Here is a 23,998-nt window from a genome sequence, read left to right as displayed (position 1 = left end):
GTATCAATATTTACTATATTCACCAAATATATATTAATTCCTACTATGCAACTAGAATTGGCCAGGCACTAAAGTAACAAAAAAGATAAATGACGTGATCTCGCCTCTCAAAGGACTTACATTTCAGTGCAAATAAATATATAATTACAAATTATAATACAAGCCATGAAAGAAAAGAGCTAAAAACTTTTAGTGATTTTAATGGGAGGACATGATGTGGTCTAAGGATTGAGAATCTCTGCTCTAAGAAAACGACATTTGAGCTGAGATGTGAAGGATAAGTAGGAATCAACTCCTTGAAAGAAGTGTTTCAGACCTTTAAAAAAATCAAGGAAGATAAAATTCTGAGGTATGAAGAAGCAAGGTGCATTCCAGGAGGGCCAGTGTGATAGGCGCTCAGGAAGCAAGGGGAAGCAGGTGAGAGATGAGGCTGGAGAGGTGGACAGCAGCAGGTTGTGGCTCTTATACAGAATCATTTATTTTAAGAGTCATTGAAAGTCATAATCAGAGAAGGATTATGATCTAAGTTGTTTCTAAAAATATTACTTTAAGGATTGGATAGAGGAAGGCAGAAGAGGATGCTGTCCAGGAAAGAGACGATTTCAGTTTGGATAGAGTGGGAGTGGCTGAAACAAGGACAAGTAAAGGGATTTGAGGAATATGTACAAGTCTAAATTGATAGGTCTTGGCGATGTAGCAGGTGCGTGTGTGTTTTGTCATGTGTTGGACAACAGAGAGGGAACTGTCAAGGCCAACAGCCCTGGTTCTCTGCTTTTGTAGCTGGACAAATAGCTGTGCCGTATTCTTGAGACAGTAATGGTGGAGGACCAGATTTAGAAAAAACGTGATGAGTTAAGTTTTAGGTATGTTGATTCTGAGGCACTTTCCAAGTGGAGATGCTGAGAAGCAGTTGGGAGCTCAGAAGAAAGGTCTGAAATGGTGTGGAAGAACTTTAATGGGCTTGTCCAACATCCATTCCCCTCTTTTCTCTTTTGCCAGCCTCTACTACAGAGGCTGGATAAGCAACATTTTCAGTTTCCTTATCTTTTCTGCATATGAGGATAGCTATGGAACAAAGATCTGGCCAATGTGACATAAGCTTGAGTTTGTCAAGGAATTATCAGGAAACCTTTTTTTTTTTCCTGATATAGATACTATCTCACCTCTGGTTTATTCTATCACTTTGAATACGGATGTGACAGCTGGAGCTTTTGCAGCCATATTGCTGCCATCAGAGAATAGGCAAGAGAATCATAGACACCTCAGTCAAGATGTCATTGAACAACTAAAATATGCCAGCAAAAGCTACCTCCCAACTTTATGAAAAACAAAATGAAATTATATTTTTTCAGCTACTCTGTTTTTTATTAATTGCAGAAACAAATCATTTCTAACTGATACAGGTAGAGTTATAAATTTGACAATCATCAGCATATGGATGATAATTGGAGCCAGGCACCAGAATTAAAAGGCCCAGAACAGACCTTAATGAACTCCAGCAACTGAAGTCTAGTTAAAGCAAAAGGAGCAAGAACAGGAGCTGAGGAAGAGTGTCCAAAAAGGTAGGAAGGAAACCAGAAGAGTGTGTAAAACAAGGACACTGATGGAAAAGGGTCTTATAAAAAGGAATGAATGGCCAATGGTGTTAGATGCAGCTGTTAGCTGAATCCTAAAGCATCTACTGGATTTGGTGACATAGAGGTCACTTGTGGCTGTGGTGGAACTATTGGAATGCATTAAATAGAAAGGGTAGGCCAAGAAATGGAAACATCATCTACAAACAACTCTTTTGGGGTGTCAGGCTGAAAAAGAAGGTAGCAGGAAGAAGCTGGATAGAGAGATTTTGTTTTGTTTTTCAAATGACAGGATGGAGGAAGTTGTTTTTCTTTTCTTTTTTTTGAGATGGAGTTTCGCTCTTGTTGCCCAGGAAAGAGTGCAAGGGTGAGATCTCAGCTCACCACAACCTCTACCTCCTGGGTTCAAGGGATTCTCCTGCCTCAGCATCCTGAGTAGCTGGGATTACAGGCATGTGCCACCACGCCTGGCTTAGGCATCTTTCTACTTCCTTCCATGGTCCTTACATAGCTCTGCTCTAATCTCACTCTGTATTGATGTTACACACTGGCTTTCAGAGGGTAATGACTTTTTCCTCTTTCTTGAAAGCCCACCAAAAGTTTTTGTGAAATCAGTACTTCAATTCTAGACAAAGGGGTTGTGGGCTGTTGAAGGAATATGCATTCATGGTTCAGAAGGTGGCCCTTAGATTAGTTATTGTTAATCTTCTGGAAACTAATTAGATTCTATCATACCATCCAAACACCTTCTACTTTCAAGTTTTTCCTTCCAAATAAAAATGTTTGCAAACTGCCAAGATCTTTCCTAAAAGTGTTGCATACATTAATTTCTACAATCCTTGTAACAAAGTATAAGCACCTTGAGAGGAAGCCATTGTTATTTCTGCACTATGGAAGGAAAACCGAGGCTCAGAACTTCAACAAGTTGTCCAGTGTCACACTAGTAAGACGTGGAGCTGGGGTTTGGGTCCGGACCTATCTGACCCCACACCATGGGCTCTCCACCACAACACTACAAATATCCCTCTTCCTTTAATAATTAGATACATCTATTGGAAGGTAATGTGAAGTTAATAAATTGTTTTTTAACCCCAAACCAGATTTCCTCCTAAAGACTTTTCTAATCTGCTATGCACACGGTATCTAAACATGGTTCAACCATCTTTTCATCGCTGATCTTTTCTTTTTTCCCCTACATGATTATGTGATGTTAAATCTACTTTTTTTTCCCTTTGTTTGGCCCAAATGTGTTCTAATTTCTCATCCTCCACTTTCTACTCTTACTCCTTATTCATTAGACTATAAATTCAAAGGGTAGTAAGTGATGCTTTGAGTTTCAAATCATTCATCAGGATGATAAATGTTTTAATTTAGAAAAAAATCACATTTTTAGTTGATGTTGCACTTTAAAAACCACTTTACAATTATAAAGCACTTTTTTTCTATTCAAAGAGCTTTCATATACATTATATACATTATTTTGTTTGATCCTTACAGTATCCTTAGGATCTGAGTAAGATAGATATTATTCTCATTTTGCAGATGAAAAAAATTAAAATAGAAAGCTTAAGTAACATCATTTTCTGGCAAAATAGATTAGATATATGTAGATTTACATAGCAATGCCCACTAGGGTTCATCACTGAATTTATAGAACGAACACAGGAAAGTTTAATGGAGATATCAAGTTATCCAATACAGTCACACAAAGGTGACAACAAACAAATAAAATTAGTGTGAACAGTCCCTGAAAGAAAACTATTAACTCTCCAATTAGACCAATCTCAGTTTAGTTTAACCAGATTATACTGCCCTGCCCCTAAATTTCCATACTTAGATTACATCACTTGACCTTACTTGGATGATTCTATACACTTTTGTGGGAGGAGATGTAGGAAGAGAGTTACACATAGAATTTTCAGAAAGTAGCTAGAAAATATCACCACGTAAAGGCATGTTTTGAAATTCCGTATGCATTTCATTTTATTCTTCATTTTCCTTTCCTTTCCCTTCCTGCCTAACTAACCCCCATTGCTCTACACACATTCACACCCACTCTCTCTCACAGATATCGGCTTGCTCCATAAATAACTCAGCGACAGTACAAGCTCTAAGGGATATTAGAACAGCTCATTGGCTTCTTGGGCATGCTCTCCTCTCCTTGCCATCAAGTTTTCTTTGCTGATGAAAAGAAAAGACATTTATTTTTTCCTAACATTAACCTATAGAGGGCATTAATTTAAAACATCACTAGGACACCAGGTGTCTAGGCGAACTGCGTACAAGCACTAACTTCAAAACATTCAGACTTTGAACTAACACCTTTGAAGTAATCTGTGACTGAAATGCAATGCTTAGGTGATGCTTTCCAAGCCTGTGGCATACCATTCTGCCCAGGTAGGTGCTGGTGTGAGTGCATCTCTGGGCTGAAGAGTCTTTGTATGCCTGTGCACACCCTATTTTCTTGATTTTTGTATGGGTGGCATTATAGGGATCACAAAGCTATTTAATTTATTGTAACCAATTTTTTTTTTTAGATGGAGTCTTGCTCTGTCACTCAGGCTGGAGTGCAGTGGCGCGATCTCGGCTCACTGCAGCCTCTGCCTCCCGGGTTCAAGCAATTCTCCTGCCTCAGCCTCCCAAGTAGCTGGGACTACAGGTATGCACCGCCAAGCCTGGTTAATTTTTGTATTTTTAGTAGAGACGGGGTTTCACCATGTTGGCCAGGACGGCCTTGATCTCCTGACCTCGTGATCCACCCGCTCGGCCTCCCAAAGTGCTGGGATTACAGGCGTGAGCTACCACACCTGACCAACCCACTTTCTTAAAACTACTTCTATCACAAATTTTCAGTTCTTCTGATTTTGGATTTTTTTTTTTTTTTTTTTTACAAAAAAGAGGAAGAAGAAAAAAGTAAAAAGAAAAAACAAAAAAAGAAAAGAATAATGAAAGGGAAGTCAACACCGCTTCAATTTGATTCGGATATCCAACCTTAAAAAAAGAAAAAAGTTCAAACCCAAAACCCAACAACCAAGAAAAACTCCAACAAAATAATAGATATTTTAAGCTGAAAGTGTTCCAGATCCCTCTGACAAAGAGCCTCCCGAGGATTACAATGCAGTCAATGTTGCTTTAATTAAATTTAATGCTGTGTGAAATGCACTCCAAGAAACTTTGATGAATGATTGGGGCAATTCACGGAGCTCACTAAAGGGCATCCAGCCCTTGCCGGGGTGTCAAGCCACGATGAATTGGTTAGTACAGGCATGTTTATAGACTGCCTTGGGAACCTCGTATCTGTGTGGTAATGTCAGAGATAATGTTATGATTCGCTGGACCTGAGGGGGCTTTGATGACACGGTTAATGAGATGTCTCAGAGAGCACCCCTGCAGGTTGTGCTCGGACCTCCCACATCAAACGAGCGGCCTTGCCCCTCCAGAGCTGCTGCCCTCCAAATCCCTCAGCTGGGCTTTTCTTTCCTTAGGGTCTTTCTCCCTCTTTTCTTTCTTTCCTTTTTTTTTTTCTTCTTAGTCTACATTCACTTTGTCTGGCTGTTGAAATTCAAAAGTTGTTAGTTTTTAATTTGGCTTCTTGTTGACCTGACAGTGAACAAAAGGCTTTCTGGGATTTGTGGAAACTAGGAGAGAAAAGAAAAGGATGCTGGGGAAAGGATAAAGAAAAAAGAAAAAGGACTCATGGCCAAGAGAGGTAACATCTGAAAATCACCCTGCTTACAAAAAACAAAGGTTCCCTGTAGACTTTGGTAGTAAAATGTGGTCATATTGTGGGAGTATGTGATTTTTAAAAACCTCAAATTTTATTTGCTTTACTGATATCTAAAAGAAAAAAAATCAATTGATAAAAATTAACAATTAGCCAAAACAAGCACATAAGCAAGCAATTCACTTATGATTATAAAGGACACTGTTGTGTTTTTAACAATTTTTCTCCTCATTATAATCTGTGGGTAGAAAAAATCCTCCTGGGAATTGAAGAAAGAAATGGTAGCTGGTAAATAAACATGCTTGGAATATATCTATCTCTGCAAAAAGTCCCCAGACAGGAAATGAACAGACAGTATTACCTCATTAAAGAGAATATGCATAGAAGGCAAAACAGAAGTATATCAAATAACCCTTCCTGAGAAAGAAAATTGTTTTGTTTATTTTATACTTTAAAGACATTCTAAAATATTTGCCTGTCTAAATGTAGCCAAATATCTCCTCCCTGGGGAGAAAGCAGCTTTTATTATTAATTCTTTATTATTTTTTCATAGAGGAAGAGAGGGAAATGATAACTCACCATTACATGTTCTAAATATGCTTGCCATTACCATTTTTCTTGTTTCTAAAGAAATTACTTGAAACTGAATAGGAAAAACAAGCAATAGAGTATTTCCCTTTTTTGTATTGTATTCTTTTTTAAAATAACTCCTATTGAAATCATATTAATTTTTTATTGCTGAAGGATAAGTGAACTATCTAGGTAGACAGTTTCTTATGGTAAATGACATTTATTTAAAAATATACTTCTTTTGCTTGATAGCAATCTAATGAATGAAGTTGAAATTGGAGCACAGGCACAAAAGTGCCACACATGGTTTGGTTGGTTGTTTCCTAAAGAGGACAAAAGATAAGCAAGGAGCTAATCTATTTTAAAATAAGTCTAGCTCCAAGATAGCCTAGCTCCAAGATAGTATGACAAAATAATCTTTGTACTCATTAAGGATCAATTAGTGCATCTGCTAACTGGACTCTTGCCTGCAATTATAAAGGACAGAATCTCAGAAAGCTGGATGAGAAGCTTATTTCTTGGTTGTAAGTTGGAAAGAGTAGCTTTATAGGTGAGAAGGTATTATTAATTATATCAAAGTTGAAGTATAGGTTGGTAAATGAATGAACACAGTAACCAATTGGATGTTGCTTCAGTAAAGAATGATTTCAAAATATTAACTTACTCCTTAACAGGGAGAGGAAACATTAAGTGATTGAAAAGGAGGGATGTTTAACAGAAGAAATGGAGGTAAATACGATGCCTCTCTTACATAAGGAGCAGCTTATTGGAAGGTCTCTGTGAAATATATTTACTTTTTGTAGATCTATGCCAGGCTCAAAGCTCTGACAACAGACAAACTGCCTGTGTGTAGCACAAGTATCAGGCAGAACTCTTTCTGTTGCAAGTGACAGAAATCTCGATATGACTTTGTTTAAACAAACTTTTAAGAAAACGCGTATACTGGCTTGTACGATAGTAAGTCTAGAGAGAGATGAACTTTCGTGTAGATCTAAATTCAGATTCCAGACAGTATCCTAAGGACTAGATTGCTTTCTACTCTCCTCTAGAGATTATATAGATTTCATTTTCAGCTCGGCATGATGACAAGTTAGCTGCAGTTGCTCCAGTCAGATATTCTCCCAGGTCCAAGTTGGATAAGACAGGCTTGAGCTTCACTCCGACTTCATGGACTTAGGTCATGTGCCCAGCCCTGGATTTACTGCCATCACCAAAATAATTAGCTGCATTAATTTGCTTATTGCTAGATCATGCATACCACCCCTAAAACTGGGGGTAGCATCCCACAGAACACATGGAGTGAAAGTAGACGAGTGCATACACAAATGAAAAATTATAATCTGCTACTAAAATGAGAGAATTCTAGTACTGTATTCCTGGATGATGAAGAGACAAACAAAACTTCCGCCAAACATGTCCTATCTCATTATTTCTGTAATAGGTATTTCTGCAATTTAACTCTTTCTATGATTTGAGAAATCTACCAATATAGGCTTGGGCTGATAGTAGTAAAGGGTAAGAGGCAATGTTTCCTTAAAACGGGGCTAGGAGAGAGGGCAAATTATCTAATATGTTTCATACTTAAGTACAATTATGCAAGTCATTCATCTGGTTATGAAGGGCAGCATCAAAAGTGCATTACAAAGCAACTGGTAGTAGTAAGAAAACTAGCTTCAGGTCATAAGCTAGTTTCTGTCACACTTTTTGCATTTTCTTTGGAATTTTAGGCAGTTAGAGCCACAAGGAAGAAAAGAAGTCAGTAGTCATGCCTGGGTCCTGCTAGATGAGGCAGCTGAACTGAAAGAGGAGGAAGAGTGCAGCCAGCCAAGTGGCAGAGCACCAGGGCAGTTACATTCCCAATGCACCACGAAATGACTCTATAATGCAGCATAGACCAAAGCTGAATGCAAAAAGAAATCACAGGTAGATGGAGTGAGGTGAAACAAAGCCACATCACACTGCATGAGGAAAGAACATGCACTGTAAATATTATAAAGCATGCACCACAAATCCACAGAATTCAATATTTTTCCAAATCTGTACTGAGACCAGGAAGGCCTTTGACTCTAGAAAGTGATGCCTCATAAGTTGCAAAAAAAGCTTAAGAAACACTTAACAACGATTAGATAGAAGGTGTTGATCTGTGCCTAGATATTTTATTCATATGTAGCTTCAAACAGTACTTTTATAATGTTAATATACAAATAAGATAATAATTGTTTATTAAAATATTGATACCTGTGAACCATAGTGGGTTTTTTACTATAATCTGCTAGTGTGTTTATTCATCTCATACCTCTCTCTGGTAGCAGGTACATAATTGCAGGCATAGCACCCCAAATAAACTAAATAACCTCCTGGGAACAGGCATCACATATTTATTGCTGATATAATAACTGTAAATTCCACAGGTTTATCCACTACACTACTAGTTTTGACTGCCTTGTTTTGTTTCTTAATCATTCTAAACCCACAGTCTGAACACATTTACATTTTCTGTTTTAATACCAAAAGCTTATATTTTTCAAAAAAGAAGGACCTTCAATATTTAATAATAATTACATATTCTTATGTAAGAATTATGATAATTAAATGGGGCGGCATATATTCAATCACAAATCACTGAACACTAAGGAGTGTGTCACTTGGCAAGTGACAGACTGGCCAATTGCCCGGGCTTCAGTATGAGAGATCTTCCTGAATTTGTAGATTGGTGGACAAGATAGGCCTGGAAAGGCCTGATAAATTATATAAATCAGCTCCAAAGTTTGACTGCAAACTCCTGAAGGCGCAAACTTATATTATCTTTATATTTTCCTAAAGGCTGATCGGCATAAAATATACGCGTTGAGAGCATTGAGTAAAAATCAGCTTTGCTTAAAAGAACAGAGAGATGAGAATATAGGATTTCTGAAAATAGGTATTTTGGCATGATTTCAAAAATGTAGTAATCTCTTGGCCATCTTAAATTGGTACAAAGGTTTCACTTGTATTTTAAAGAAAAGTAAAAACACACAAAACGACAGATATTCCAGGCAGAGGTATTGGTATATGCAAAGGCACAGAGATGAGTTCTGTGTCACTGTAGAATAACGTATCACAGGTTGAGCATCTGTAATCCCAAAATACAAAATTTGAAATGCTCCAATTTGAAATTTTTTGAGTGCCATCATGATACCACAAGTGGAAAATTCCACACTTGACCTCATATGACAGGTCAGAGTTGAAACTTTGTTTTATGCACAAAACACAGTCAAAACTTTGTTTTATGCCCCAAATTATTAAAAATACTGTATGAAACCTTCAGGCTATATGTATGAGGTGTATCTAAAACATAAATGAATTTTGTGTTTAGACTTAAGTTTCATCCCCAAAGATATCTCGCTATGCAAATATTCCAAAATTTGAAAAAATTCAAAATCTGAAACATTTCTGGTTCCGACCATTTCAGACAAGGGATACACAACCTGTATTTTAGGAGCAGAAATGAGGTAGTGGGGGATTGGTAGCAGAAGAAGCCAAACAGTTGAAGAAACAAGAAAGAGTTTATGAAGGTTTTGCCGACTATGTAAAGGTACCTAGTATTTTATCCAGTTTCAAACTGGAACCATTAAAGAAATTTGAGGAAAAAAGAATAAAAACAGTTTTCTACTAAATGAACAGTCAGGAAAAGGACGGAGGAAGACCAGAGAAGCTGCACATGAATGAGGTCTGACCTAGAGCAAAGGCAGTAGGAGTGGAGAAGATGTAATGGATATAAAAGATAAGTTTTAAAGTTTCCAAATGATTGCTAACGCAGTGGAACTCTTTTGATCAAACAAAACCTTGCAACCTTACCCCAAACCAGAGCAGGTGTGTTTTGTTGAAGGGAGGCTCCTGTTCCCTACCTCCCACTCACACCACTGGGCACAACTTAAAAGTTACTGTGCAACAACTGCCAAGCTTTCATAGCAGTCAGTATGTGGGGCTGAGAGAGCAAGACTGATCAAGTGAGACTCAGTTTCTCAGTGTAGGCAGGTTGGTAGATGGAAATGCTCTTCCACAGGGAGGGAATGCAGGAGGCAAAAAGGCATGCTCAGTTCTTGTGTTGGACCCTCTTCTCCCTGTCCCCAATTTATTCTTTGTTCAGTCTTCCTATCAAGATTTTACAATGAAAACTGTTTTGCACCAGTTGGGAAAATGAGATTATCAGTGAAATCCTAACGATCTCAAGGTTAAAAAACTAGCCCTAACTATAAAAGATAATTAAATTTGCTTTTTTTCTGGAAGTAAATAAATCTAAATGCCTAAAATTTAATTCTTATTTTTACATAGTTACCTATTTTTAATATGTGGTTTGAATTTCTTGTTAAAGCTTGGTTCTAGTGAACAGTAACTACCATGGCGTGTGTGTATATATGTGTAACATATCATATTTATATAATATGCATTTTTAATATATTAAGTACAAATTATATATTTAAAGGTTTATTTATATTTTATTCACTAAATATCCATCAAATGCTTACCAAGCACCTACCATGTACCAGAGATATGGCAGTGAAGCAAGCAGGCAATTCTCTTAAGGAGTTTACATTCTAGTGAGTTGAAAGCAAATCATTTCTTGACTATAGCTAAAGGATAAGATCTGTTAGAAAAGTTAAGCCCATTGTCCACTCTACCATTCAAATCTGGCAGTGCTTGATTCAGTGCTGAAAGTTGCAGCAACATGATGGGGATCACCAGGGCCACAGGGTTGAGCAGTGACACCAGGGAGATGAAGTAATTTGGCCTTTATGTTTCTCCATCAGCATTGCTTTGCACTTTGGATGAAATCTTGATGTGGATTATCAGTCTCTTTTCAACATCAAAAAGGTAATGTATGCTTCAGTTTCATTGAAACTTGGGGTGTTGGGCAGGTAAATGACTACTAACTTTGGCTAGAGGAAGACTGAGTGACAGTGGGAGTGACAGTGAAATTACCTCCCCCTGGACTGTGTTTTACACAGAACCACATGGAGTTGCATACCTCCTCTCTCTCTCTCTGCTTCTCTCTTGCTTGCATACATTCATTACATGCCTAATGTTTAGGAGCCAGGATCCTTCCAGCTGTTATCCTTCCCATATGCCTGCCGACTTGTCTGTATCCTGTTCCCTTTTGCCTTTCTTAATTATTCGTTTATGGGAGGACATAGTATTGGGCCTTAGAGCCAAAATGGATTGCATTAGGCGGGCATGGTGGTGATTGCTTGTAGTCCCAGGTACTCACTCAGGAAACTGAGGATTGCTTGAGCTTTGGAGAGCATGGCAGTAGTGAGCCATGATCACGTCACTGCACTCCAGGCCGGGTGAGACACTGTCTCAGAAGCAACAACAAAAAAACTCCCAAATGGGTTGCAGATTCCATCCCTCACAATGTTCTTCTCTTACATTTGCAAGGCTTTATCTGTTTAAAGAATCAGTAGGATTGCTGAGTACTTATTCAACCTTCTTTTACTTTGCTCACATAGCTTGAATCCCACAGTCAGCCGTTTCACCCAAGTCTTTACAATCAGCCAAGTCACCTTGCTGTTTCTAACTCAAGATAACTACATCTCTGTAGTTTTGATTTCTTCATTCCCATATATATGTGTATATACATACACACATACATATATATGTGTATATATATACACACATACGTATATATAGATATATAGATATATATAGGGAAACCTTCAAAGGTTTCCCATTATCTATCATACTCCACAGCAAACACTGAGGTTTCTCTACCATCAGGATCCAAACTTCCTTTCTAGTCACATCTTCCTGTACCCCCCACAAGTTCTTTGTACGGGAAATACATCATGTACCTGTGCTGATGCTCACATTGCTAGTGCCATCTGGAATATCCTTCCATTGATTTCTGTACCTGCCCAAATAACTCAACTGTGGCTATCCTAAGGATATTCCACATTACCTCTGGCCTTGAAGTCTCTTAAATAAACAAAATGAAATTGTCCTATTTGATTAAGTTGGTTAATACACTTGATTTCCTCTTATTTTTTTTTCTTCAAACAAAATCCCCTGAATTTAGAGTTCCAGATTTATGCTACTTTTACATGTCATTAGAGTTATGTTTCTTCTAATGCTGGAGCAGACAAAATCAAGTTTAATTTCATTCTTAGATCTTAATAATGATTTCTAGTAATGATTTTGTCACGGAAAGGTATATTGTTTAAACGGGATTGTGTAGTTCTAACCCACATAGAATGAGCAAAATCTAGGAAGCCTAAACATACATTTATGGGCATCAAATTGTGAAACACAGAATGAGTAGTGAATTCAGTCTCCATGAGGAAAGAAGAGGAATCTCTTAAAACATCTTGAATATCAAAGGGAACTGAAATTTGATTATTCTCCAGAAATGTGCACACAGATTAGCTTTTTCTCTGAATTCTCTGAGTATCACATAGCTCTAGAGGGCCTAGAGCAGTGCTTGACACATAAAAGCTACAAAATAAATCTATGTTGACTGACTTACAATGAGATCAGAAAGTGAGGAACCCAGAGGGTTGGCCCAAAGAGGGAGTAAACCAGGAAGATTTCATGACATGTCATTCCAAGGGAACCCTCTGCAGAAAAACACCTCCCCCATCTGCAATTTCACCAAAGTTACCTCCTAAAAATATTCCACATCCTTTGTCTATGTGTCCCACACCTCCCAGCATGATATTGGTCAACCAAATATGTAGGTATCAAAATGGAGTCTCTCTATTCTTAAGGGTATATAATAAGTGGTTAGATTTATTAATAAATCTTTTTGAGTCTTAAGAATTATTGCATCCCCAGCCAACAGACACATGAAAAAATGCTCCTCCTCACTGGCCATCAGAGAAATGCAAATCAAAACCACAATGAGATACTATCTCACACCAGTTAGAATGGCGATCATTAAAAAGTCAGGAAACAACAGGTGCTGGAGAGGATGTGGAGAAATAGGAACACTTTTACACCGTTGGTGGGATTGTAAACTAGTTCAACCATTGTGGAAGACAGTGTGGTGATTCCTCAAGGATCTAGAACTAGAAATACCATTTGACCCAGCCATCCCATTACTGGGTATATACCCAAAGGATTATAAATCATGCTGCTATAAAGACACATGCACACATATGTTTATTGCAGCACTATTCACAATAGCAAAGACTTGGAATCAACCCAAATGTCCATTAATGATAGACTGGATTAAGAAAATGTGGCACATATACACCATGGAATACTATGCAGTCATAAAAAAGGATGAGTTCATGTCCTTTGTAGGGACATGGATGAAGCTGGAAACCATCATTCTGAGCAAACTATCGCAAGGACAAAAAACCAAACACCGCATGTTCTCACTCATAGGTGGGAATTGAACAATGAGAACACTTGGACACAAGAAGGGGAACATCACACACCAGGGCCTGTCATGGGGTGGAAGGAGGGGGGAAGGATAGCATTAGGAGATATATCTAATGTAAATGACGAGTTAATGGGTGCAGCACGCCATCATGGCGCATGTATACATATGTAATAAACCTGCACGTTGTGCACATGTACCCTAGAACTTAAAGTATAATAATAATAACAATAAAAGAATTGTTGTATCCCAAGAGTGCCCTAATGAAAGTCATGTGGCTTTGGGAAGCCTAAAATTTTAAATCATATATCACTTCGGGGGGAGGAGGAAATGATGTTTGTCATCGCCAGCTATGACCAGAGCCCCCTGGAAATAAGGCACAAGAGAGGCGCCTTATGAGGACTTCATGAGGGAAGAAGAGGGGCACTCTAGGCCTCTCTGACTGGTGGTTATGTAAAGCCACAATAATGGAGGAGAACATCTTAGTGTCAAGAGCTTGCTTTCCTTCCTCCTATCTTTCTTTTTGCCCACGATTGCTTTCCCTTCTTCTCCTGCCTTGGGGACTACAAGGTAGCATAAGGAAAAATCTCTGTGATGGACACCTTTCCTTTACCCCTCTTTGCTATTTCTTGGTTCTGTTCTTCGCTCTGCCTTGTAACCTGGGAAGCTGGCTCTATGAATGGCATCCCTTGCCCTCTAGTTTCTGTTGGGTGGCCCACCAGGAAACGGGTAGCAAATCAGAAGAAGAAAAGAGAATGAGAAATGACTGTTTACTCTCCTGGCTCCCATTCTGTGGGGTTGTTGAGGGTGGGCCTAGACCAAAGCCTTAGAGTCCCTGACACTTGGCTTCTTGTTTTCTTTCCTTCTCATTCTCGCTCTCCCATCCCCTCCTTCTTCCTCTACTGCCCTGCCTTTCTTCTGGTAAGTGCTTTCCTCCCTTGCCCTTCAGATCTTGAGATGTAAGTACCTCTTACACTGATATAGCCCCAGGATACAGCATTATTTCTTGCGATTTTTCCAAATCCTTCTCCACATATTTGTAAATCTGCCCTTTATTAAACTCACATTAAATGACCCAATCTGGGTACATCATTTGTTTCTTGCTGGGATCCTGACTGATGCAACCTCTTATCCTACAGGAAAACTCACCGTGATGTCATGTGTGTTCCCAAAGAGATAAATATCTGATTTGGTAGCTCCTTATATGAACGTTTTATTGTGTATGACAAGGATATTGTTTTTTTTTAAGCTAGCAGGTAAAAATTTTCTGAAGATCTATTTAAAAATGGAATCCTATTATAAAAGGACATGGGTTTCTTCTTACCTCTTATCAAACTATTACTAAATATTTCTCTTCAAATAAATACACTTTTTTTTTTCAATGCCTACTAAAGGCTCCAAGTCGGTGTCTTATGGAGGATAGCTCTGAAGAGCCAAGACATTATTCTTTGGCTTGCCTGGCTCCTCACATTTAAAAGGAAGAAATTAGGTCAGACCAAGTTAAATGACTTTAATAAACTCATTGTTTCCAATGATGGAGTGGTGTATGACTTTTGGAGCAGAGAAGGATATAAGTTCTATTTCTCTAGAAGGACTCACTGTTTCATCATTATCTTCAAATTATAGGTACGAGCCCAGCAAAAGACTTTGGACAGAGTAAAAGGAGCTTGGATATAGTAGAAGAGCCTTCTAAAACAGTGGAGACAAACACGATAGTGTTCACTGGGGCATAAGTAATCACATCTCAAAATGTAGCTGGACAAACTGGCAGCTGAGCTCATGCCTAGTCCATAGGAAGTCAAAACAAAGAGAAATATACCATTACAGAACTGACATTTTGACTACAATATGATCACATTATAATTTTTCTCCCCTGACGACAGAGTAGATTGACTGTCTGAACTTCCATTTAATGTTTAAAATACCTAATCCTCCAAATCCTATAAGAGGATCTTCCAACTGTGAGATCCTGACAATGGGCCAAGTCAGCTGCCGACAACGACCCTGCAGAGCTTTTAGCTGAAGCCCGGAGGAAGCAAAAGCCTGGTTAGTAGAGATTCACTAGCTCATAGCTCCCTAAATAGCCCTGGCTTCATACTATGACTTTGCCCAGGTTCTCAGGTTCAGATTTCTTGGGCTTATTTTGGGAGGATTTTGCTCCTGTATAATACTTTAAGCACAGGGCTTCTGGACTGAGACCATCTGGATTCAGGTGCCAAATACATTGGTGTGACAGTAGGCAAGTCACTTAATGTCTTGTTTTCTCAGTTTTCTTAGCTGTAAATGGGATAACCATAATGCCTATTTCTTAGAATTGTCATAAAAATTAAATGAGATTTGTACATCAACATTCTTAAAAGTCACTGAAAGTTATGAAATGAGCTAATACATGAAATGCATTAGAGTTGAGCCTGGCACATAATAGATGTTCAATAAATGGGAACTACCATCATCATCATTGTGTGAAGTGTTTAGCATTTTTTATAGTATTTGTAAATGTGAGATTTTTGTTTCCAGATTTTGCTATTCTAGCAATACTGTGTTTAGCAGTGATTTGCAGAATAACTTCTTCCCCTAATTCTTTTTTTCTTTTAAATGAGAGTGTGTGCTTAGTTGGCAACAATGCACTATTGATTGAAAATCTTAACAGTAACTCTATTTTCTTTTTTCTGGGATGAAATGTGCTGCTTACCTCCTGATTTTTCAAAAGGAGAAAATGAAGTCATCATAAAAGAGACGCGTGTGGAATAGTTTTCCCAATAAAACATTTTCATGTACTGCTTCATGTCCTTTTTCCCCTTCTGGAGCATGGGCTTTTGACAGGAAATATTTAATTCCAGTTATTCAAATGATGAGTATTTCCAAATAGACCCCTATACTGTACATATGAAATATACCAAGTTAAAAAATGCCAAAATTTTAGAATACAAATAAATTTTAGTTCATTTATTCAAAAGATTGAATGAATTATACCTGCCATTATTTCCTTCATCCAATACCCTTGCCCATGACAGACATTGCTAATTGATTACTATAATCATCCCTGCAGTCTTGGTCGCAGCTTCAGAGTCCTTCTCAACGCAGCACACCAGTAACTGCTTCTAATGAGTAATAAGATAAAACCTAACAGACAAAATATAATATAGCCTTAATAGATTTGTGTTACAGATAAAAAAGTAAGATGAAGTGGCTCAAAAAAAAAACAAATACCACACACCTAAATAGTAGCAGAGTTAGATCTAGTACTCAGTATTTCCAGATCTGATTCACATTTGTACCACAGTGAATGAAAATCTGCTTGAGAACTAATTTCATGATACTCTCTAATGATATTTTTGTATTCCAGAATGTACTGCATAAAAAAAGAAGCTATATTCACATCTCATGTGAAGTTTGCTTTGAGTTTTTCCTCCACAGGAGCCTCTGGAGTGGCTGAAAAATCTCTAATTTTTCTCACTTCATATCCTATTTCAGCTTTCATAAAAAATCAGCCAGATCCTTGGCAATTCATAGGAAGATTTGTTCTGTGTCAGAAGCCAAGTTGACTGAGAAGCCAGCGATGTCTTTGTTCTTCAGTGTTGCCAGTGAGATAATTGTTTTGCATTAGATGGGCTCCCTGATCTTTCCTGCCCCACCACGAGGCAGAGCCCTCTTGGAAAGTCTCCTTCACCCAGCAAGTCCCACTACCCAGTGCTTAAATTTTCACTTGGCTACTTTGAAAGGTCTAGCCAGTGTCATGTCTGCTGTTGCCTCAGGGTTCAGTTTCAGGGAATGTTTCCTTAATTAGTAGATGACATCAATCTGAAATAAGTCCAACAGACTCTCTAGCAAGAAAACCAGCTGGTGTCAGGAAGGAGCAATATTAGAAGTTGTGTATTCTCAGGTGTAATGCAGAAAATGGCTCTGAGGGCTGGAAAGAAAGGCAAATGCTACCTTATGTGAGGCAGATTCTCATTGGTCCTTGCTATGAATGATGGCATCCCTTTCCCTGACATCTCCCAATACCAGACCTGATGTTGGAGTATGGGAAAGGAGGTTGGATAGGGGTGTTGAATCTTCCCCGAGCCTTTTGCTAAGCTTGTGTGTTGAATTCAGTTTGACTTAAACTTGAAGATACTCAGTCATACTAAAGCCAATACTTCCTTGCCCCATCTTCCCCAGATGGGTGTGTGCACTTTACCTAACTCTATTAGATTGTCTCTGTGGACACTCAAAAATTCTGCCTGGAAAATTCTTACAGATACTCCTAAGAGTTTTTATTGAAATAGCAAAGGTGTAGTGGAGTAAGAACTAGATGGCAGTTCAGAGTAAAAATATTTGCCATACATATGCCCTCCCTCCTTACTGAGGTGGTTGTCAATAATATTAATCATTGTACCTTGCATTCACTGAGCTTTATCATGTTCAAGGGACTCCAGCTAAATGATCTCATTTGATCCTTCATACTTTGCACATGAGAAGATGCTAATTGCTTATGAACTAACCATTAGAGGGAAAAATTGAAAGCAAAACTTTCAGAAAGAATAACATTGAGGAAGGAAAAAAATTAAGTACTATTTCAGTTTGTCCCATATAGGCAAGAGAGTGAAGAGGGTTAATCAATGCTAACACAGAATTTACTCCAAGAATGAACGCCAAAGATGGTTCCCAAATATTTCTCTATTAGAGACTTCTGTGGGATCCCAGAAAACTGCACTTATTAAAAAAAAATTTTACTTTGTCCTCATTTTTATCAATAACAGCCATGCCTGATAACAATCAATTGGTACAATTCTGAGTTGCTATAAACAGACATCATAGAAATATGGAATTTCCATTAGGTTTTGATGATGATTTCAATAGTCGCTGGATTCCTATTTTGTGGAAACAAAGTGATTGATGCTAAAGTTTGAAAACCATTGATAAAGTCTAGCCTTCTCCTTTTAATGATGAACAAATTGGCCAAGAAAAATAAAATAACTTGGCTAAGATTACAAAGCTAGTTGGTATCAAGGTGAGACTAGAATGCAAGTCTTCTGTCTGTACATTTTAACAAGATATAAAGCAAGTCAAAATCAAATTCTATTATGAACCATGCAGGTAATTAAAAAATGAAGTTACTAGTTAAAAGAAAAACAGATGCAGAGATTTGATAATACTGGCAAATGGCCCTCCGGCGTGGTAGTGAAGAGACACTAGGAAAAAAAAAAGAGGACTATAATAAAATGGAAAGGACATGTCCTATTTAAATGGGATAACTTAGCCTACTTCAGCTAAGGGCAATTATACTGGAATGTGAACTTGGCATTGCCAAATCTTCATGCTTTTTTTCCCAAGAAAAGTAGGAAACGCAAATTTTTTTGTGAAATTTCTCAATGTTTAAATGTTGTCAGTTTATTTAAATGTTTGAAAATGCCATTTGGGCCAACATTTCAAGAGACAAAACATACCAGTGAGTTGCTAATTTATGGCTGCTCATAAAAGTAATCAATATTGGAACATAAAATATGTCTACTGATAACAGTTTACCAAACCTATAATATTAATTTGTTCATCTAGCCTTCCATTTATCCATGTGGGAAGTTCTTGAGCTTCTTCTATGGGTAAAGCATGGTACTAGACATTATCAGAAGCACTGAGTGAGACTGGAAATGTGAGGAGAGTAGAACAGCTTTGAAATGGCCATCAAAGGGAATTGCTTCAGACTTGTAGTTACCTGGGCAACAAATCAGAATCACCTGGGTCTACCCCTTAATGAGTCTGACTCACCTGTTCTGAAGTATCATCAGCAGTCAATAAGAGATAAGTAAAATATTTTTAAGTAGCAGCTGACGTCAGATGACGTGAATTCCTGGCGAAGCCAATATGTATGATATAATGACTTCTAACAACCCTGGAAAAAAGAGTGTAAGTAAGTGTGGCAGTGGAGGAAAGTAGAAGCTACTCGGGAGGCTGAGGCAGGAGAATGGCGTGAACCCAGGAGGAGGAGCTTGCAGTGAGCTGAGATCGTGCCACTGCACTCCAATCTGGGGGACACAGCGAGACTCCGTCTCAAAAAAAAAAAAAAAAAAAGGAATCCCATTTAGGCTAGAAGACTGGTGAGGTGGTCATACCTGAAATGAAAGGCCATTTGGTTCAGACTGCTTCAGTGGATGTCTGGCTAGTGGGTAAGTAGTGTATGGGTCTTGAGATATTCTGAGTCTGTAAACACTGGGCTCATTGTGTTTCAGGAGAAACAGAGGAGGCTTGTGTCTTAATGTTCCTAGGGCTATATCAGACTGACTAAACAATCTTGAGGAAATTTGCTGCACCCCCAACTTCCTCATCTGTTAAAGAAGGCTAATATTGCTGTAGAAGTAGTTTGAAACTTGTAGAAGCAGTTTGAAGTGTAAAGGAAAAGTGATATCTAAATGTAAGTGTTATGGTTTTCAAATGTATTATTTTGGTATTTTGAGTGCTAAAAGGAGTTTCTCAGAGAAGTCTTCATAAAACCAATCAGAAATGTTCAATTTCTGCACACACGAACAGGCAGCTACAACTGGGAAAATGATTCTGTGATTCCACACATTTCTTTGACAAGTCACAAATGGGTTTTAGTGACCAGCTGCAGCTTGTGTGTTAAATTCAAATAATTCATTCTTGACACAGTTATTTTTCACATTCCCTTGCATTAGAAAAAAAAATTATGCTGCCTACCATTACATATTGTAAAAGCGGTAGCTTCTATCTTATCTATTTGGAGAGGATATTGCATGCTAAATGCATAAAATAAAAATGTCAGTGAATTCACCAATGTTTCTCCTTTAATCAGTTGGGGCAAACCTTCTTTGGATCTTTAGTCAGGAGGTCTGTTAAGACCTTCAGGGAATTTTCTTATCTCATAAACTACAGGAAATGTAAAATGGAGATGATTGTTGACTACTTTTTAGGTACTCAGATGAGAACTAGCTTTTAGAGCTTGGATTGATCTGGAATTCTTGCCCCCACCCAAGGGTCTGGACCCAGTAACAATAACAGAGACCATCAATCTGCTTAGTACACTTCTGGTTTTCAGGAGGAAAGTTTTCCCTTCAAAGCAAAGGATCTTCTCACATTGGGGTGAATTACTGTGTTGAAGGTACTAGTTTATCTATTGGCATTCTGAAATCTACTCAAACAAGGAATGCATTTCAAAATTCATTTTATCGCTATGCTTTTTTTAAAGTCCATGATCACGTAAATTCATTGTAAGTGGAAAAAAAAGTATATTCAGAAAGAGAGATGTCTCAAGATTATTATAATATAATAATGATTAATATTATCACACTGGAGGTGATTTGATGGGAAAGATCCTTAGGTGTTTGCACTTAGTCCGTGACTAAATCAACAGAGAATTTCTACTGACCTAATTAATCTTAAATTAAGCGTGTCTACTGTTTACTGTGATTACCTCATCAGACAAGCTGTTTCAGCATCTGTTTTTCCTCATGGTGAAAAAGGTTCTCTTTTACTTCAAAAATGAGTTTTCCTCCTTTAAAGCTCACTTGTTTGGGTATTTCTATCCAAAATAAATACTTCTTTCTCACCTATTAGCTGTTTAAGACTGAGTTGTGTCTTCAAATGCATGTACAGGGCTCTCAGTGCAGACATTTGACTTCAGTGGGAGCTATGAGTCTTTGAGGGCCTGATTTGACCCTGTGTTTGTGCTCAGTATGTAAGTATTTAGGTAATGTTTTCCTTTCCTGACACACTCAATATCATTTTTTGGCAAAATGAATTCACTTCCCTCACATTTTCCCCATCTGTTATATTCTTAAGTCTGTTTATAACTTTGCTTACTTTTCTTTGATCATTTTTAGTCTGGATATCATTTTTCAGTGACAATGCATGCATGCACATGCGTGCACACATGTAAACCAAAAGAATACATGGAATTTGTATTCCTTTATACAAAGTATGTACAAAGTACCTAGTACAGCATTTAACTTTACATATAAGATATGCATACATGTATAGGTTTATCTTTATACACATCTCTATGATGACAAAATGGGTTGATATTTTGCTTTTAAAAATAGAGACATAAAGTTGTCTATTTCTTAATATTATGGGAAAGAACCTGGTATGGCAGAGAACTAATGATCTGAGTCTTCATTTTCCTTCTCTGGGTCTAATTCCAGCATGTAACCTAGACGGAAAGATTTTCAGTTTTTAGTTTTTCTTTTGATTAATCCATATTTGTTTTCTCTTTGCTCCCAAACAGTATGTTTCGAAAGCATGACTAGCTTACCATCTTGAAAGATGTTAACATTCAAGAAAACATCAGACTGGGTATCAGGCATCTGTAGACTCATTCTGGATTCCAGATGGGTGTTTGAGACACAACAAATGAAAAGCCCTATTTTAATACATTTGCCTGCTCTTGTTTTTTCACTTGACTTCCCAATCTAATTTCTTTGCTGCCAAGGGTTCTCACTCATATCACCATTTAAAATTTAAAAGCAATATATATTTAAATGCGAAACAAAATGCTTATATGGAGACTCTGCCACAGTGGAAAATATGACAGTGGGTTTCATTTCAAAGAGTTCTGGATGATCTCCCGAGTGGTAGAGCCAGAGGTAAGAAATGTTAGATCATTCCAAATGGCTGGAAACAAAACAAACACTATTCCCTGTCTGATCATGGTCTGTATCTTTCCACATTAGGGAAATTTTGTTTTTATTCGTTTGCTCTTTGTCATCTTCCTTTTGGGTGACCATGGTTGTTGTGAATAGCACAGAGAGCAACTTCCAAATTTATTTTAACAGTAGGAGAGGTTATAAGTCATCCATTCTCACATTTTGAGAAAACGGAAAAATCCTATTAGTAATGTATATGCATCTCAGGTTTTTCTTTAAAAGTCTCCCTCTTGATTCAAAACACCCTTCTTAAATTGTACTGTTCTCTGGAATGATAATAGAATTGGAAAATTTCCACTTAACATCCCATTTTATCAATCCACTCAGGAACACCCTGACAGAGTGATCAGTTACATGGAACTTACTGCTTGCACAACCTTCTGCCAGCAAGGCTCACAATGAAGCAAAAATGTGAAAAGCTCAATATAAATGAAAAATATTTTATATGATACTGTATGCAAACTTACCAAGAATGTTTATATGTTTTGTAATAATAATTTGTAGAATATACAAATAAGTTTGTGTCTGGAGTCAATAGTCAAAAGTGTGCTGGGAGAGCAAATAGCAAGTTATTCTGGCAGTGAAATAGGGCAATGGACTACAAAAGGTATAACTTCAAATGTATCTTTGCCAACTGCTTTTGTCTTTGTTTTGTTTTGTGTACCTTCAAAAAATTAGTCTGCTCTTTCCTGTGGAAGCAGCACTAGTAGTTATACGAAATAAATCTACTTGTCTGGCATATATTTTTTCCCCTCTTAGAAATGTCAAAACTGATATAATGTGATGTGTATGAATGTGGGGTATGTGTCATGTGGTAACCCACACAGTGTGCAAGTGCCATCCACATTCCTGAAAAATTACGTATATGTGAATAAATAAAAATGAAATCATATTTTAAATGTTCCATGGAAATCCAATGTAATATAACTCCTCTGGTAATTACTTTTAAGTGAAACATAAAATAATGTAGTTACTCCTGCATACAGATATACTGAATTTATACATGAAAAAATGTTTTGAACACTGTGTTTTCTGTAATTACTTATAGCCTTGTAGAAATATTGATATACTTTGAAAGTAGAAAATTGAAAGAAATATATAATATTTGACATAACCATCTGCAGCTTTCTGGGCTGATGTTAAAAATGAGGATAATGAACATGAAGCCCAGCTGCCTCTGAAAGAACAGTAATGTGCTCACCTTTCCCTTTCTTTCTCCTTTGTCTATCTCATGGCTTCAGTCTTTGTATCATTTTGGCAAAAAAGAGTGTAGCTTTTGATATCAGTCAACCTCTACTGGGGAAAGGGCCTCCTGGGAGAGCCAAGCAATCTAATTCAGACAAGAGAGAAGAAATCAGTAATCCCTTAACTTTGTGGCTGACATAATCTATGTAGGTGCTAGAATTTCTTTGAGATCATAACTTCATGATGTGGAGGCCTGTTCTATAGAAATTGGACAGTGGCTGCCAGCATAAGTCAGGCATAATGTAAGCTTGTTCTAGTTATTCAGCTTCTCCATACCATCCAAACACATAAACCAAAAGAATCACTTATTATATTACTTAGAAGCCCTAAGATACCGTCAAGATGTTTTATGTTGAGTCAAATGCATGAGTGACCATATTTTTTTTAAAAAAAGAATCTTGACCCTTACCTCACATCATATGTAATTAATTCAAAAGGGAACATAGACATAAATGCTAAAATTTTAGAAGAAAATAAAAGATGAAATCCTAGAGACCTTGGATTTGGCAAAGATTTTAAAAATATGACACAAAAATCTGCACTTCACCAAAATTAAAGACTTTAATGTTTTCTGCAAATCGTATACCCAACTGAGGACTTAAATACATAATATATAAAAAAATTTACAACTTTTTCTAGCTTTTTTTTAGGTTCGGGGTACATGTGAAGGTTTGTTACATATGTAAACTCATGTCAGGGATGTTGAACATTTACAACTTTAATAGTGATAAGATAAAACGATCCATTAAAAAAAGTGGGCATAAGATTTAAAGAGGCACTTTTGCAAAATAAAAAGACATACAGATGCCAAATAACTACATGAAAAGATACTTGACATCATTAACCATTAGAAAAATACATATTAAAACTAATGAGATATCATTAT

The sequence above is a fragment of the Hylobates moloch genome, unplaced genomic scaffold, assembly GCF_009828535.3.
Source record: "Hylobates moloch isolate HMO894 unplaced genomic scaffold, HMol_V3 SCAFFOLD_2, whole genome shotgun sequence".
NCBI classification, from domain to species: domain Eukaryota; kingdom Metazoa; phylum Chordata; class Mammalia; order Primates; family Hylobatidae; genus Hylobates; species Hylobates moloch.
The sequence above is the reverse complement of the archived record's forward strand: the minus strand, read 5'-3'. Positions refer to the sequence as shown.